Here is an 18,560-nt window from a genome sequence, read left to right as displayed (position 1 = left end):
AGTTCATTTGTGAAATGAACATTACTTGGACACATTCATTTCTGATAACAGGTCACTCTAAAACGTAATGTAGACAGATGCATTTTCTGTAAAACTGCTTTGAAACAATGTGTATTGTGAAAAGTGCTATACAAATAAATTTGAATCGAATTGAATTAGTGTTGAATCCACACTCTGCAGGGCTCCAGCCCTCCAGGAATTGAGTTTGACACCCCTGGTCTATACAAATGTAATTGATGCCATTTTGCTTCTCAGCTATTGATTGTAGACTGAAAATCACCTCAAAAGACTTCATTGTTGCAGTGTTATTAGTTAAAGCTATTATGCAGCAAAGGTAAATCCAGTGTTGGGAAGGTTACTTTGGAAATGTAATAGGTTACAGATTACAAGTTACCCTGTTTAAAATGTAATAGTAGTGTAACCTTTTTAATTACTTTATTAAAGTAATGTAACTAATTACTTTTGAGTACTTTTTGATTACTTTTGTAAATTTGTGAAAATTAAAGAATAATAAATAAAAGCATATACATCAACTTAAATACAGTTATCTAATGAGCATGTGACGTATTCTGTGTAATAAAATCCTAAACATTGGTGTTTCTTTTAAACTGCTGTCTCTTTGTATATGATGATAGTTTTCTCAAAATAAGTAAAATGCACATGAAGTGACACAGAGCAGTTCTAGAAATTATGTTTATGTGCTAGTGTACTCCTATATTGAGATGGCAGAGGTTGAAAACACTGCGAGCTTCAGTAGGCTTATGTGTGGTAAATGAAACCATGTCTTTGCCATTAATTTACAGGAGGGGCAGAGTGGGAAAAAAAATCAGACTGGAAAATTCAAACTCATACAAACAAATTCATGGACAAAACTATTTTTTATCTATTTTAAATCTTTAATTTGGGGACATGCAAAATAATTAAAAGTTCTCTCCTGAACTGCACCTTCACTTCCATTTTTCTCTTCAGTCTCTTTATTTTGCCCTGTTATCCATCTCTCTCATGACTTTAATACTCAAGATTGAACAAAACTCTACAATACAATACTCTACAATACTACAATATCTTTATAGAAAAATCCTAATACTGTACACGAGTCATAACAAAGCATCTTTACAGATGAAACTGACCTGAAACCCTGAACAGTAGTTCTGCTTCTCTGCTCCACCAGTCCTCTCTCTCTCTCTCTCTCTCTCTCTCTCTCTCTCTCTCTCTCTCTCTCTCTCTCTCTCTCTCTCGTGTTGATTACTCGGAGTCTGATCCAAACCGTTTGGCGGAGGCGCGGAGAGCGCGCGAGTCATGACTAACACTTCATGACTTATTAGAGATTTAATTATCAAATGGCGGATTCGCAAATGATCGCTTTAGTACATTCGGCAGGCAATTATACAATAATGATATTAAATAGTGGGGCAAAATCGGCTGCGAGGTCACCGGGAATTGTCCCGATTCTCCCGGTGTCCAGTCCGCGCCGGATTTCCACAGACAGGCAGAATGTGCAAGTCATATATTGCATTTTTGGGGCTTAATATTCACAGACACTAGTCCATGTCATGTTTTGATTCAAGTGTACTGACCTACTTTTGATTTAGTCATCCAAAATGTGGCATATTCCGTCCGCGTTAGGCATTTCGTTTTTATGACTGGATTCTACGAACCAGACTGTATTTCCGCATCCCGGAAATTATTAGGGTGTATAGTCAGTGCAATTTGGGAAAGAAATCAGTTAAATCTGTATGTGGATGCGTGTAAATATTCAAATGTAATCCCCTTTGTAATCGTTAAAAATTTCATAAGTAACTGTAATTTAATTACTCATTTTTTCGTAGTAACTGTAACTAATTACAGTTACAATAATTTTGTAATTAAATTACGTAACGCCGTTACATGTAACTAGTTACTCCCCAACACTGGGTAAATCTAACAAAAGGCTGGGAAACATTACACAACTTTTGCACAGATTTTTACCCCGATTTGTATTGTGGAAGAGTTGATGCAATAGTTGGCGAAATTCAGAGCCACTCTGCAGATTTTGGGCAGTTCAGAGCTGAGACATTTCATAGAAAATCACTACATGTTAGTTAACTTCAGACTATGATTTTTATTCAGTTGGAGACATGATTGATATTTTGTGCCAATTTAAGAACATATCTTGTTTTTGGTCATGTGTCTCCCAGTAATGAGATGCAAGCTTTGGTGTGTTGTTTTTCTGAATGACTTGAAAAGTCTGTTAGTGTGTGATCCTCAGTCTTTAAAGTATGATAGTAGCGAAGGGGTTCCCTCATTTTTCCATTCCAGGACCCACCTAGACAAGTGTATCTATTTTAAGACCCACCAAAATATTTGCAATTAGAGAACAATGGACATTAATTAAAATTTTGCTATGAACAGACGAAAAGCACGACGAAATGCTTTATATTTCTTGAAATAATCATTTCTGAACACTGAACATTGACTCTCAGAAGTTTCTCATTCAAATTCATTAACGTAATTAATGTCAATTACATCGCTAATGTCAGAGCATTGTTCTAATAACAGCGGCGCACACTGTAACAGTGTTACAACAAAAGTGGGAATGGAAAACTGGTTAGTGTCTCCTGCTCACAGTTATTACACCTGCACGCACATCCACTTCAAAACACGTAGCTCATGTTTATATAATTGAATCCCAGCATTTATTGATTCGAAAATATCACTAAGCAATATCACAATTCATATTTAATGTTGGTGTATTGTGCAGCCCTAGACTAAAAACTGTGCATGTGTGTGTGTCAGTAACATTATGTCTTTAATGTCACTTTTGATCAATTTAATGTATACTTGGTTAATATAAGTATGAGTTTTCAGTGCTAACGTTGTACAGAGTACATTTTGGGTCACTCATCTGTTCCTACTTTCCAGCTAAAGAGCTTGGGCGTCTCTCACAGAACGGCTGACACATATAAGAGGCTGGATGGGGCGCAGGGTTAAGGAGACAGGCAGAGAAGAAAGAGAAAGGGGCTTGAGGAAGACACCGGTAGGAAAATGCAGCCATGGATATCAGGAGTCTTGAGAGAATGAGCTGCTCAAACTCTTGCTTTTACCTTCCACCCCCCTCCTGACTTTCTTCAGCGGGGCATTTTTCCTGGCCTGCACCCTGAGGCCCATTATCCTGCCCCTTCTGAGGGAGAGAGTCAACAACATAATGCAAGAGGCCTGACACAAAGCATCTGCCAACAACAGGACCCCCTATTTCTCATTAACACCCTCCCTCACTCCTTCTCCTACATCCTCACCTTGAGCTTCCCTGTTCCCATCCTCTTCAGACCCATCCTCGTGTAACCTTGTGCTCCGTCGAGAGCTTTTTCTTCATGTTGAAGTTGTAGAGAGGTTTCTTGAGTCTCACTGGTGGGAGAAAGCACCTTGTGATCCTTCCTTTCCTTCTCAAAAGTGTACATTTTTTGATAACCTCGAAGTGGGATAATATCAGGCCTTACTAGTGCCTGCCCTGCTGATTTCTTTTCTGGTTCTTTGTGCCTACTTGCAGATGGGAAAATGTCCTTGGATGACTTTTTTTTTATTCAGATTGTACAGGAGAATTGATTTACGTTTGTGCACACTTGATCTGACCCTGTGTCAGGCAGTGAGAATATGTGTGTGTGTGTGTGTGTGTGTGTGTGTGTGTGTGTGTGTGTGTGTGTCACGGTTGGTGCCGATGGTCCCATTACCAGTGTGTTCTCCCCCAACTCACTATATGGCACTGTGGAATGACCCCGGCCATGAATAAATGCAATGGAAAGAAAGGGACAGAAATTCTTTTTCCACTCTCCAATGGACGGCTGAGACTGAGGGCAGAGGGGAGAGAGAGACAGAAAAAAAAGAAAGAAAGGAGCGGAGCATACTAACGTGGCTGAGGGGACATTCACAGGCAGTGTTTTCAGGATTTAACACCACAGAAAATAAAAATCAGAAGCATCAGCCTCTTTCACACATGAGAGCCAAATGGATTTTGAATGCAACTTCCAAAAAATTATTTCTATCTTTGGTAATTAAAGGTAGAGTTCACAGAAAAATGGAAATTACCCCATGATTTACTCACCCTCAAGCCATCCAAGGTGTATATGACTTTCCTCTTTCAGATTAATGCAATCTGAGTTATATAAAAAAAAAACATCCGGGCTTTTCTAAGCTTTATAATTGCAGTGAATGGTGATCGAGTGAAATGTGAATGGTGATTATCCATCCATCATATAAAGTACTGAGCATGGCTCCGGGGGTTAATCAAGGCCTCCTGAAGTGAAGCAATGCATCTGTGTAAGAAAAATATCCATATTTACTACATATTTACCAACTTTATCAAGCGCAATCTCTGTCGTACAACATATTTATTCTTGTTAAAAAATATAAGTTGTTAAAAAGTGTTTTATATCCCTTGCCTTTGAAAGAAGTTACTATATTTCACTCTTAAAAGTACTAACATTTTTTATTTTTTGACAATAATTTAAGCTGTCTCTGCATCTGTCATCCTCCTCCTCCTCTCTGAAGAATCCTTTTTAAATCTTTCTGAAAACCTTTTATAATAAAACACCTGACATTGTATGCTGGGAGAAAAAAACACATCCCCATTATGGAAAGAGACAAATGGTCATACATTCCTCATACCTGCATGAATGAATGCTTTTTAATTGCTGGTGATTTTCACTTGTTGGTGTTTTGCACACCTGAAACAAACTCCTAAAAGTCACCAAAGAGCCATGCTGAGAGAAAACGAGCCGAAAGAGAAAAGGGAGGCTAAAAGAATGTGTTTGATTGCAGCTAGTTTAAGTTATGGTTTAGTTGGTAGTGTTAAGCAGTTGCTCCATTGTGTTCTTTGTGCATTGCCGAGTGTTGCAGCTATTGAAGTGCAAGAGAGAGGGGAAAATGCGTGCACTGACATTCTCTAATCAAATACAGCAATCAGGAACCTCAAACCAGCATTACACCATTTACAATCCCTTTTAATTTATAATCAAAAATTGAGCGGGAGAGGGAGTCGGAAGAGAGGGAGAGGGAGAAGAAGAGAATGACAGACACAGGCAGGTCATTACGTCTCTCTTTACTGGGCCGATGAGAGCAATGAAGAATTAATCAGTGGCCATTAGACTGTATTTACTCACCACTGTAGGGGTTGTGATCAGACCTACACTTCCTCTAACCCTCCCTCTCCCTCTGTCACTGGGTCTTTTTTCGCTTTGCTGTGGTGTCTATGATGGACAATAGATGTATACTTCTCCTTGACCTTTTTGATGGAGGCAGATAAATTGTGTTGTGAATGTAATGATATATGAGCGTGTGCACTTTACCACAGAATGCAGGTTCTGTTCCACAACAAACCTAGAAAGCATTTCGAGGCAGTACCATTCACAACACAAAAGTTGGAAATGGTGGACAAATCAAGAGAAATGGTATCATGAGTAAATCCGATTCAGTATCTAAAAGTATTAATAAATAAGGTTCAATCTGAGTAGAAACTTATTATTGTTATCATTATTATTTTTAAAATGTCCTATTGAACCTGAAGCCTATTGACTTTTATACCAAAAGAAACAAAACACATTTTGTATATATATATTTTTTATTATTTTATACATCCCCATCCTAATGCATTTGATTATAACATATTTTGGCTAATATGATAATGCTACCATAAAAGTGTAGTTCTCTCAACCTCTTTATAATTTCCATTTACAACATTTCTGCAGATTATCTTTCAAATAAACACGAACAACATGAGCAAGAGACTTAAGCTGGCTTTTCATAGGATTTAGTTTATCATTACTGTTAGATGATTATTCATGTGCTATTGGTTAAATCTCTTAAAGGGATACTCCACCTCAAAAACTCGTTGCTTCATAACGTTACGATTGAACCACTGATGGCAGATGGACTATTCTGATGATGCTTTTCATACTTTTCTTGACCTTGACAGTGTGACTTACTTAGCAGTCTATGGGACAGTCACAAGCCTCCCGGTTTTCATCCAAAATATCTTAAATGAAAGGACACTGAACTCTGAGACTTCCTGTGGCCTGCGGATATACTCTCTAATCTCAACCGTGTTTAGAGGCTCAGACTTTAATTTCGGGTCCATGTGCAGGAGAGGTCAGTGGGTGAATCGCCACTTGAAAGGACTGGCACTGCTTTATGGCATGAAACCTCTTTAAACTCCTGATAGCAGCACAAAAGAGTCACTGCCACACTCTCTGCAGCCGATAGGAGCAAACAATTAATGATGTTTGCTCAAGATTATCAGCCTCCCTCCAGTAAACCAGTGTGACAGAGCGAAAGAAAGACGGGGCAAGGCTTTGTTGTAGAGATGTTTGTAGGGTGTGACTGTGGCTGGGAAGAATGTCACCTTTAGGGTGAATTATTGGCCAGTTTTGTGGTAGTTTAGTTCACCAAGAGGTAATGCAAGAAGTTTACCGAAGACTGCACATGTTTTTAAAAAACATGTTTTTATATTTGTAAAGTGCTATTAATTAAGAAGAAAGCCCATTAAATATATTAAACGGTGAACTGTGTGACACATAAATTGAGCGTCAAATTGTACACTAGTGTTTATTTGTTTTTGAGTGACAGCTGAATGAAAGCCAGAATGCTGTGTTGCTCAGATGCTTCGTTGTCTTAGCAACCCATAAATATCTAAAGGAGGGATCAGTGCACTGGGTCGAATGGCATGCAAGGGTGAAAAACTCTGCAATTAAAAGCAACAGAAGTGACAATTATTATTGTGAGTGTGCAAATAGAGTGCTATGTCCTTAAGAGAATGCCCAACGCTCACCCCATGCTCAACTTAGTGGGTTTCTCCTCTTAAAATCCTCCCTGAAGACCTCTCCACTCTTCCACTTGGTGAAATGGTGCTGAATGTTCTTTTCTCTGCTCGCATACTGTAGACAGACACGGCTCTTGCTCAGGAATGGCAACTCAAGTGGGAACTTATCTCAAGCATATAAGAAAGAGTTAATCGTTGTTAGAGTTGAAGCTTGTGATGACCTCTAACATTAACTTTCATTTGGGTCAAACACATGTCTACTGTCAGCCTTTTACTGAACCTTTTACCCAATCCTGCTCAAAGAGGGCTTGAACCCTGATAGCACTCGTACATCTCAGAGACACCTATTGATATGTGTGATTACATCTGGAAGAGACATATTTTTTTAAAGTGTTTGCTCATCTACATCTTATCGTCTCTAAGATGTTTTATGCCAGATGTTACATAGACATTTAGAAAAATGTCATGCGTATTTGTATTACGTGTTCATTCTTTAGGTACGTGTGGAGGTGGAGACGTTTGGTGTTTCTTGACAAAGTGACATTGCCAACTACTAGCCTGGCATGCATAATACAGTGCTTTTAGAGGTTTTTGTGTATCAGTGTAAACGGGGATTATTTTGACAATGTTGTCACCTGTACGAGAAAGTTTTCAAATATGTGAAAGAAAACCTTCTGTTTTTTGTAAATCATCCTTAAAACATTGCTGCTACATAGTCATATATATATAATACTTGTGGTAGGACACTCAAAACACTTCTGTTCTATTCTCCCATATGAAAGACAGGTGAACCTGAATCCAGCCTAATAATCCAGGGCTTCCTTAAGAACAATTACTCCACAAGCTATTTAGACTGAATGGCCAATTTTGAAAATGTTGTTTGGCACTTCACTGTACCAAATAAATGTAATATGTACATTAAATATTCATTTGAAAAAGAGACAAGGAGGTGTAACAAAAAACATGATTCTCATTTCATAGATAGCTATGCTAGTTTCAAGCATTCAACCAGACCATTTAGCACAATTTATTTTTATTTTCTTTAGCAGAAACATACCATTTAAAACATACGATTCCACAGCTTCTGTTACATGCTGCTGCATGAAATTAGTGCTGCTGGGAGAAATTAGTGTTGAGATACATCAAATTTCTCAGCTCAGGCTTTTGATGTGGTAATTTCTCTTGATGTACTTCTAGGTGTGGGCGTGTTTGTATATGAGTTTCAGGCATGTAGATTCATGCCATTGAGAGGCTGGCAGGTGTGTGCCACATAAAGCCGGCTGCAGACGGCATAGTGCACGGATCCTGAAGAACCACAGCTGATTCCTTCTGGAATGTATAATTTTCTCATTTCCCTCACAAGCAGTTGGCCCTTTGCAAATTAGCACGGGGCTCTGACCCTGACGTTGCACGCGGAGGGAGCGAGGAGACGGCGTAATGTGCGACATACGGGATTTCAATCAGACACGCTCTCTTTCACACCCATCAAATCATCTCCATATACATAATTCATACACCTGTGAAGGGGTGTGCTTTATTTCCACACTTCTACGACATGAAGAGTATGATTACAGATTAATCTGCGTGGTTTGCTGTCACTTCATAAAAAAATAGTCCTCTTCTTTTCTAGTTTCTTGGGATTCACTTAACAGTTCTGGATCATGTGCACTTTCACTCATTAGGGCAGGAGGCTCTATTTTAATTCTTCTTTGATTAAAATGGGATGCCCATTTTGAAAATCACCATAGAAGTATCCTTAAAATGGTTCATATAACTTTTTTGTAATATTACAAGTCATCTAAACTTATACAATAGCTGCGTGTGAAAAAGACCAAAATTCTTAGTCATATGAGTTGTATTTTTAAGTAATTTAAGTTGTATGGTCCACTTTTACACTCTTAAAAATAACAGCTCTTTATTGCCATTGATGGCTCCATGAAGAACCTTTAGGAACCTTGGTGGAAAACTTTTAAATGTTCTTTGGACCAGAGACAATGGTTCTTTTAAGAACTGATCACTGAAAGGTTCTTTGAGGAATAAAAAAAAAAAAAATTTTGACATCACTGCAAACACCCCTTTAGGAAGCGTTTTTGAGAGTGCATGGTGGTTTTGCATCCTTTTTTGAAACTTGACAGCTCTTGACCATATTCATTAGCATGGAACAGAGTGACTATTACAATTTTCTCAACTTCTCCTTCTGGGAATGAAAGCTCTATTGGTGAAAGTGTGTAAAAGACGACAGAAATGGTAGTAGAGTGCAGACTGCAGTGAAAAGGCGGGAGGTCACCGGCTCGTCTGTCACTTCAACAGTAGAAAGTTAATGAATGAGTAGATTAAGCAGTAGACATGCTCTAACTTAAACCTCTAACTCTTGCTATTGTCTGTTCTGGTGTGGATTGGATGTATATTGGTTGGCTAATCTTGACATGATAATGCAAATCATGTCTTTTGTTGTAAAAGTAGGCACATCATGGACAGTCAGGCTTTTGTGCATTCAAATAACATTAACAATGCTGAAAGGCCATCTTACAAAACTCACTGATTTGTAAATGAAATGCATCTCAAATCAAAATATAGTCTGAAATACACATAGAGGAAGTTTCCTTTCAGGAAAAAAAGTAAAACACTTACAAAGCTCATTACATTTTAAAGGAAATGCTTCCCAAGTCAAATATATACTCTGAAATACACAAAGGAAATTCCTTCTCAGAGAAAAAAATCTACATACCTGTTCAAATCACAAAAAGAGTCAATTTAAACTATTTGCTATTAATTAGTTTCAGTTAAACATGGATATCATAAACATTTTGTATATCATGTACAAAAAAAGCCCACTGGCTTTTTATCAACATCTGAATTTTAGATACATTTTTTATTTTAATAGGGAATAAACATATTCATCATATTTCTGCATTTTAAAAGATACAGTGATGTGAAAGTTTAAAAGCACAAATATCTAATGTACTTTCTTAGTTAATATAATTAAATTATGAAATAATGATCCGAACGCTAAAGTATAGCAGGTCAAACAGCAGGACACGTTGACTTTGACCCGTATCAAAAACCATAGACTTCAGTGTGACCAAACAACTTTTTATTACTATCCTTGAGACCTGTAGTGTGTCATCTACTTGCTTTCGTTTGGTCTATTTTATAAATCCAAAAGGAGAAAAGCTTTTTACAGTGCATCTCCATAAAAATGTTGAGGCATGAAAGGCGATTCCAACAAAACTAATCAGCAAGGCCATGGCAGAGGTCAGCGATTTGCTTGAGAACGTGCCTTTCGTGCATATTGTAATCTTTTAAACGGCATCCTATAAGGTGAACTTCAATCTGCGGCTGTCTGTGTGCCTGTGTTTGTTTGTTCAAACATGCATTTGCATGGGTTTCCGTTGGAGAGGAGAAGGTGGCCGAGTCTGTGGATGCCAGCGGCAGCTCTCCTGCTCTCAAAGCCGAGAAAGCAGCCATTCTCAGAGCAATCAGAGCTCTGCCTGCAGGATCCCAGCCAAACCTCTCATCCTTAGTCTACTCGAGAGCTGCTTTAATTAACCATCATACCACAGATGGGATCGATTTTAACCCCCACCCCCACTTCGGGTCGTCCTCATTCTTTCTCTTCTTCTCCACCAACCTTACATGCCTTTCTCTACCCCCTTCTCTAAAGTCTTTCACCTAGCTCTGCCTCTCATCTCGTGGCCCTTTTTCTCTATGCTTCCCTGTCCCTCTTTCTCTCTCTCATTCTCTTCTGTCTCCTGCACTCCACTCTCCTGTACACAAGTCACATAATTGAACTGGAATAGAGCCAGACTCTGCCCCCTCCTCCTTCAGGCTGCCTGTTTCCCTGCATCCTGGCCTCACCTGCTCAATACCTTATTAGTGTCAGGATCTGGGGAGAGCCATTGCGGATTAACTAGAGAGATATGAGATTGATTCCTGCCCCTTGCAGATGAAATTGTGTTCGGTCCTTGTATCTGTTGGTGTGCGCTCTCGGCGTACAAAAGACAGCGTGATGTGTTTTTTCTGTGCTCAGGAGCGTTTCTTTAGTGAGGAAAATGAAAGCCAGCTAATTAACTATCTAGAAGCCCACATGTGTCTCTGTGTCTCTATTCTAATTTCTTCTCCTCTGCAGCCCTTGGTTTTCCCTCCATCTTGCACACAGACCCCCTCTGCCCCGTCTGCCTCTGAAATTCTAATCTCAACTCTAATCTGCAAGCAATCGCGAGCAGAAATGACCTGTTGTGGCACATGCTTGTCTCGGCCTCGGCGTAAATAGCGTGCTATTGATTATTCATGGGTCCTGTGTGTCTCCTGCGCGGCTCGGCATGTCAAGGAGTTTAACAGGAGTTGCCTATTTCAGGAGAGATTAAGGTCTCTTGTGGAAATGGGCGGTTGTGAGGTGTGGAGAGAGAAGGCGGGGTGGTAATGACAGGTCTGTATGTGTAAGGTAGTGCTGTTGTGGTGGTATCAGCTGGGCTGTCTCTCTGTGTGTAAATAGTAGGGGGTCAGGGCTCTTACACAAAGAGCTTTGCCTGATCCCCAGATTCACCTAGATGGTTGACACAATGAATGTTAATGGATTGTTTTTTATGCGGTGGTACACGTTCATATGCTTGTCTTCATTTGTGTAATAGCTCCAGCAGTATTTATTTATTTATATCTTTACATGGTCATGCAGCATATCTGCAAATTATTAGTGTTGGGCAGTTTTGTAGTACTCAAATGCATCTCAAGTTCAAGTCCAAGACCATATCTTCTTTTGTCAAGTTCTAGAGTGCAAGTCCAGACTGAGTCTAAATGCTCCTGCAAATCTTGGACTCAGAGTCTAAAGAATTGAGTCTGGACTAAAAGTACTACAAGACGAACATCATTCAATGAGGGTCCAAATGCTCCTTCAGATCACAAAAGCAAACAACTAAGTGTGATAATAAACACTCACAGTGTATTATAATACTACCACAAGCCCATGATCCCAATCATACTGTATAGCCTACCAAAACCTCAGCTGGTCTCGCTAATCATTTATGAATAGTTAAAATATTGGTGCCCAAGACACAGTCAGTCTGGAAACTGTAGTACATTGCTCAGCTTAAATGTGTGCTATAAAAAATAGTTCTCATAAACAGCTTTTGAGACTTCTTACTAGAGGCTTGGACCATGAAACATGTACTATATGTCATGACTTATCAAGTGGATAATCGTGAAGAAAAAAACTTGGAATAACCTTCAGGTTGATTTTATTTTTTTTAAATCTGACAAACAATCATAAAGTCATCTGACCACCATTTGTGTGGACTCTAATACAGTTATTATTAGTTAGTTATCATTATAGTTAACATTCTTTAGTGCACAGGCTTTTAGGGTTAACAAACATAATCTTAAACTTTGGTGCATAACCCCAATCTGCCCTTGAATGATAGCTGAAATCATGTGGCTTGTTAAGGGAAGGTGTTCTATCACTTCTTGAAGCAATTGGACACTTTTCTTTTTCCAGCAAGCCAGGTGAAAAAAAAATTCAAAAGACTTATTTAGGAACCAGACTATGCTTTTTTGACCACATATCAACACCCTGGCAACTACCCACAACACCCTACCATTGCACAGTGAGTTTTAACCCACTTTTTCTTTTTTTCTTTTGAGAGAGAAAATGTAAACATTTGCTTTTAAACTAGAAGACCTTGATAGAGGTAAACTGATTTAATACAAATGTAATCAGTTTCCCTCAACAAACGTTATTCACTTTATTGACTCTCAGAAAATACATTTGACTGAACAAAATGAGAACATTAATGAGACAACAAGTGATATGGATAATCCCTTTCAGCAAGTGATCACATCACACTATGACTCTTGTGTGTGTGTGTGATTGTGTGTGTGTGTGTGTGATGCAGTTTCTGACCTTGAAACATAGAGTTGAAGCTTATTATGGTGTAATTTCCTCATCCAAAGGCTGGAGTGTTTGTGTCAGAGTGAGGCCTCTGTGTGATTGATCTGTAAACCACCAGTGTAAACCGAGGATAATGCTATGGCCACCTTCCCCCCTGCAAAAATGGGATAAACACAATCCAATTTCTCTCTCTGTGCAAAAATGGAATAATCCAAAAGAATGGAGTCACCAAGACCAGTGCCTTGGATCCAGTGGGAGAAGATAAAGCGCTGTTAAAAAACAGCCATTACGAGAGAAACTGGGCAAGAGGTGGTTCAGGACAATAAAACCCCCAAGCTGACAATACAGATGGGAAGTGGCTTCCAAAACATCAAGTGAGAGAAAGCCACAGGTAAACTGAGGTGTCTAACTAGCAATCTAGACTAAAACAGAACTCTGCCGAGACATGAGGAAACATATTTTATGTGGATTACAACTTAGACACAGCAAAATGAGTTTTCCATGCCACAGGAGAAACTTGCAATTACAAGCTTCAGGAATCTAGGAGAATGTCATGTTGAAGTTACGCTTTTCCTCGAGTGATTACTAAAAATATCCCATTTTGTTTCGAAGCAGCTGGGCTCCAAAACATCTCAAGTGCTTCGGAATCAGGTTTGTGTCTTTGCACGACAAAGACATCAACCAGTGGGGGGAAAAAGTTTGAAAAGCTCTTGAAAAGTCACCAGTTCCAAACTACGGTTGAGCTCCTAATTGCTTTCAGGTGTCTTCCTCTCATTGCACAGTGACTCTGCCACCAGAAGGAGGGCAAAAGTGATTTGTGTAGATGCTGGCGTTGCAGGAGGCCGGTGTGATGCTGGGATGGGTTGGAGTAATCAGGATGAGGAACACACCCCCACCTCTCGCCTAAAGTGTGTCAGACGGGCCCACTCTGATGAATGGACCCTAGATTAGAGCTCACACAGGGCAGGCGCAGGCCTCAGGTGTGCAACCTAATGCATTGATGTTCAAGAGTGTATTTGTGTTGGAGCGTGAGTGTAGGTGTACATGCTCTTCGAAAAGCTTGCTTCTTTTAAGTTGGAAAGACTCCTTGTAGCATGTTTTTGCAAGGTCACAATTTAATTTGTGTGACTCTCTCGATAATGTGAAAGCCAATTATACTGTTTCCTGCATGACTAATACATTTTTTACAGGGACAGTTGTGTTAATACTTGATTAATCATGACATTAGTCGGCAATTGTTACATGTTTGATATGAAAACTGTTTGAGAGGATAATATACAAATGATAATATACATAGTCAACCAGAGCAGCCCTTACATCGCATATTTATGATTTTCAGTTACACAGATGCACTCCTGGCTGAATGTGAGAGAATATGTGCAAGTATGGGATGTGGGGTTCTAAGGCCGTCCAGCAGGCGGGGTTGGCAGTCAGCAGAGAGGGCCAATGGCTGAGGCTGTGTGGCTAAGTGTCTCATCAGCATCCTACTCATGTTCCAGGCCCACGCTCTAACTGCGCCCTGACTTGATTGTAATTGCCTGAATTCGGCTCCCGCTGCTCCATCCTGGCAATATAACTGCCACATTTTAACCCCAGCGAGCCTAGACACTGCCACACAGCCCTTTGGCTGTTTGGAAGGATGTTATATTTGACTCCACTTGGGCAGCATCTGTGCATGTATGGTCAAAGGTTTCCAAATATATTGCCTTTCATTTAAATTTGAATTGTGCTTGAGAAAGGGGACAAATTAGCTTTTATATCCCCCTCCATTATTTTTGTTTAAATATTTATCTTTAATTCTGTTCCAGTATTTGGTAGATCACGGCACTAGCAAAGGTCATGGGTTTGAATTTCAAAATAAATGTATTCTGATTAACTGAATCAACATGGATGAAAATTCTGGAGCATTTTGGTCATTAAAAAATTAAGACTTGCGAATTTGATTTGGATCTGGATTGTGATACAAAACATGTCATTTTTATATTTGTCTGGTCAACTTCACAGATACCAACTGGAAAAATTTTTTTTTGCAATTTATAAAGCGTTTTTACACCAAAAACTAAAAAATTACACCAAAGATCTGATACTATTTTGGCCCCACATGATCTTCAAGGGATTTTCTAGAACATGCTCAGTGCCTGTCATATGTGTATTTTATATTTGCTTATATCTTCCTCCATTCTATTCTCATTTCTTTATCTCTCTAGATGTATTTATCTTACTTGTTGATTTTATGACTATTTATGTTTTTTTTTTTTTGTTGTTGTTGACTGATTTCTTTATTTGTTCCAAAATTTTTCTAAATGCTGTGGGCACTGCTGTGGGCACTAAGATGCAATAAAATTGATAATAATACTAAATGCTTCATATTTAATAATTTTCAAATGACAAATGCTAATGAATTCGATTTTTGTGCTTCTCTGGGTTAAATTAATTTTACTCCTGTCTTTTAACTATTCAAAAAACAGTTTCTGTTGTACTTCCTCATACATAAGTCAGACAAATGTTCATTACCAAGACATTGCTTAATGAAATGCCTTGCTGATTCACCTACATTCCATTAAAACTTGGAAAATCTAAAACTTTGACTTCCAAAAAAAGTGACTTCCTGCTGCATGGCAGGAAGCGTTCAGGCTCAGACCGGCAGGGTTAACTTCAGAACTCCCCTGCGGAGCTCCTCTCTCTGTGATAACAGTTGCTCGCGTAATGAAGAGCAGCCTGCTAGCCAACAGGTGGTCCTTTTTAAAGAGCCTAGCCACTGTACTCAGGACAGAAAGAAAAAAAAAACTGCCATGCTAAAATGTGTCAGAATCTAATGTTCCACAGAATGAAAAACCTGTTTTCTTCCTCTTGTTCAGCGCTAGAGATTCAGCCTTGTTCGCCATTGTTCCCCGCACAAACGAGCAACAGCCTTTTTTGACACAGAGCCATGGGGGGAAGAAAGACTGAAGCTTACTAGTCACAGGAGAGGGGGGATGGGGTGGTGGCTTTCTTCCCTTCTTTTCGGAGGGTTGAAGCCCATTAAGAGTTTGGGAGTTATGAATGGTTATGAGTCCGTGTCTCTCTCTCGCACAATGCATGTGAACCAAAGAAAAAGAGAAAAACCTAACTGGCTTTTCTTGAGACTTGCAAAAATTCTTAATCTCATACAGGCCGAACAGAAGAGACAGTAAAAGGTATAGTGAAGGAGAGAGAAAGCGTGCAACCAGTAAACGAATCGGGACGGAAGTACCTTTTGCTACAGACAGATTGGCTTGGTGAAGTTGAGTGGATGGGGGTGGGGAACGGAGTTAATCCTCCAGGGGCCTCAAAATGTCCCCCTCTACCCTTATAAAATCATGAGAATATAGCCATTGACTGCTCTACAGACTACTTTGCAAGGCATGCTTCTACTTCTTGGTGGAAAAAATTGTTTGCCGTCTATGGGGGTTGAGAAGAAATGCATTGATGCTGTACCATTAAAATGTACTCAGATCTCCAATATTTAGAAGAAGAAGAAATAAAAAAAGAAGGAACCAATTAGTAGAATAAGTCAATAAAGGACAGAGACTGACAGTCACTGATGTAGACCAGGGGTTTTCAAACTGTGGGTCGCGACCCACTTGTGGGTCACAGAATGGAACAAGGTGGGTCGCACAAAGTCACTTGGCTGCAGCTAAATTTGCGTTTCAATGACACACACACACACAGTTCAGTCTAGGGCTGCACGAAAGTGACGAGTGGGAACGGTGCGAGGCCGGTGGAGTGATTGGAATTGAGCGACACCTGCTCGACTCACCAGTCTCGAGAACCACGGAGGAGATCGGAAGGATACAAAAGAGGAGCGTCCGTCTCCCCGGCAACTCACTCCAGCCCACCGCCTCGAGCATCCTCCTTCGCCCTACTCGATGGCACTGCGGATTCACCTCAGTGCCGAGGGATCTTCGGCAGCGCGTCCCTCCTTCCTCCCAGGCTTCGGCACCAGTCTAACACATTAAAAACTTCTCAATCACGGGAAGGAGGAGGCGGGAACCGGGAACCCACTCGTCACAATGATATAGCCCACCAACATTAATAAGGACTGCAATATCCTTAGTGTGATTTTCGAATTGCAATTAAGTCCGCGTGCTTTGCGTGTTTTGAAGCGCGGGCGCGCACGAGTTGTAATAACAGTGAAGGTCTCAGAGCAATGTCATTAAAAGGTTCAATCGGTCCGCATTATTAAAAGAGAAAAACTTGCTCACTTCAATACACTATATTCCGCATGAGATTGCATACACCAGAAAACAAATGTTACGAAAACGGTTTCAGGTAGGCCATGTTCATTCATTTCTATCGTCCGTTTGAGCTCTGTGCACTTTTTTCGTTCGGGAAACGGTTTGTAAAAAGCATTTCACATGTACAGGGTGAGCAGTGCACAAACGCAGGGTTAATTGTAACACTACAAGATTTAACATTTCCACATAACAAAATGCACAAAAAAATAATGCAATACTCCTTGACGTATCATCTCTTTTTAGAGAAAAATTTGCCAAAGTTCAGAAATCTTTTGAAGATATTGCTGAACATTAATTTAACCATTGCTAAAATAAATTTCTGCCTGAACTTAATGTCATCCAGTTTTTTTTTTTTTGTTTATTTAAAACGAGACACATGTTTATTATTATTTTTTACCTATTTCACAATTATTTTAATCTCCAAACAGTTTTAGATAGTTCTGCTTTGCTTCTTATGCTTTTTCTAAAAAAAGTGTTGGATTGTGCTCCGTTCTCACCGACACACACGGAAGGATCGTGAATGCATTTTCTGCAACAAAACACAGCAGCGCAGATTACAGTTCACTGGAGTGAGCCTGTTTAACGTTTTTATGGACACTACATATTCTAAAGTCTGTAAACAAAAATTAAAACTTAAATATTAATAGTGATTTTTTTCAGGTGTAGGCCTACTCTAAAATAAAAAGTTTTTTTTTCTTAAATACTTCATTTCTGTCATCAAACTTTTAAGTAAGATTAGGCTTAAAGTAATATCAACCTTTTTTTTCCTCAAATATTGTGGTGGGTCATGAAATAGATTACACTTGTCTAGGTGGGTCGTGGAATGGAAAAGTTTGGGAACCACTGATGTAGACTATACTTTGCCTGCCTGCATTCTCAGCTTAATGACCAGAGGCACAAACGGACACCGCTGAGCTATACTTCAGAACAAAAGCCTTAATTCACTTTTATACTCCATTTGTTATTGTCTGGCCAATTTGTTCTCTTAAGCTACATAAGGGTCCAAGCCTGAGACAAAAGCTGGGGGTAACAATGTCCATCTCCCCGTTTGCTTTGTTACCGTTCAAGTACACACCTCCCAGAGTGCATTGCGGGCCATTTTTTTGGGCTCAAAAGCTGGAGCAAATATTAAAGAGGTCTGGTGGAACACCTGGAGGAGTCAGCTTTTGCTTCCCACTGTTACAACAGATCGCAGCCCTCACACGGAGAATTCCAACAAGTCCCGTGTTTTGACAAGCTTTCACTCAGGCTGTTTTAATTACCTGTCATGATGGAGTTGTTGAGATTGTGAATGTGGGTCTGAGCTGAGAGGAACAGGAACCCAAGGTACAGCTTGTCCAATAAAAGTACAGCAAGATCCAAACATGCCTTTTGTGCGAATTTCCTCTGTTAGACTGGATTTTCCCATATTTATTGATGTGTAGTTTAAAACCATTTCTGCCAGAAAAGATCTGTACAGTCTAAAAGTCTTCCAGTGTAAACTCCTAAAAGAATAGTTGTTGACCCATGAATAAAAATTCAGTCACCATGTATTGTACATGTTGTTCCTAACCTGCATTCTTTCTGCTTTCCTGCCTGCTTTCTTCTAGAAAAAGGATGGCCATTGACTTCCATTGTGTCTAAGAATATC

Source organism: Carassius carassius, chromosome 31, assembly GCF_963082965.1.
Source record: "Carassius carassius chromosome 31, fCarCar2.1, whole genome shotgun sequence".
Lineage (NCBI taxonomy): Eukaryota > Metazoa > Chordata > Actinopteri > Cypriniformes > Cyprinidae > Carassius > Carassius carassius.
This window is presented reverse-complemented; position numbering follows the sequence as displayed.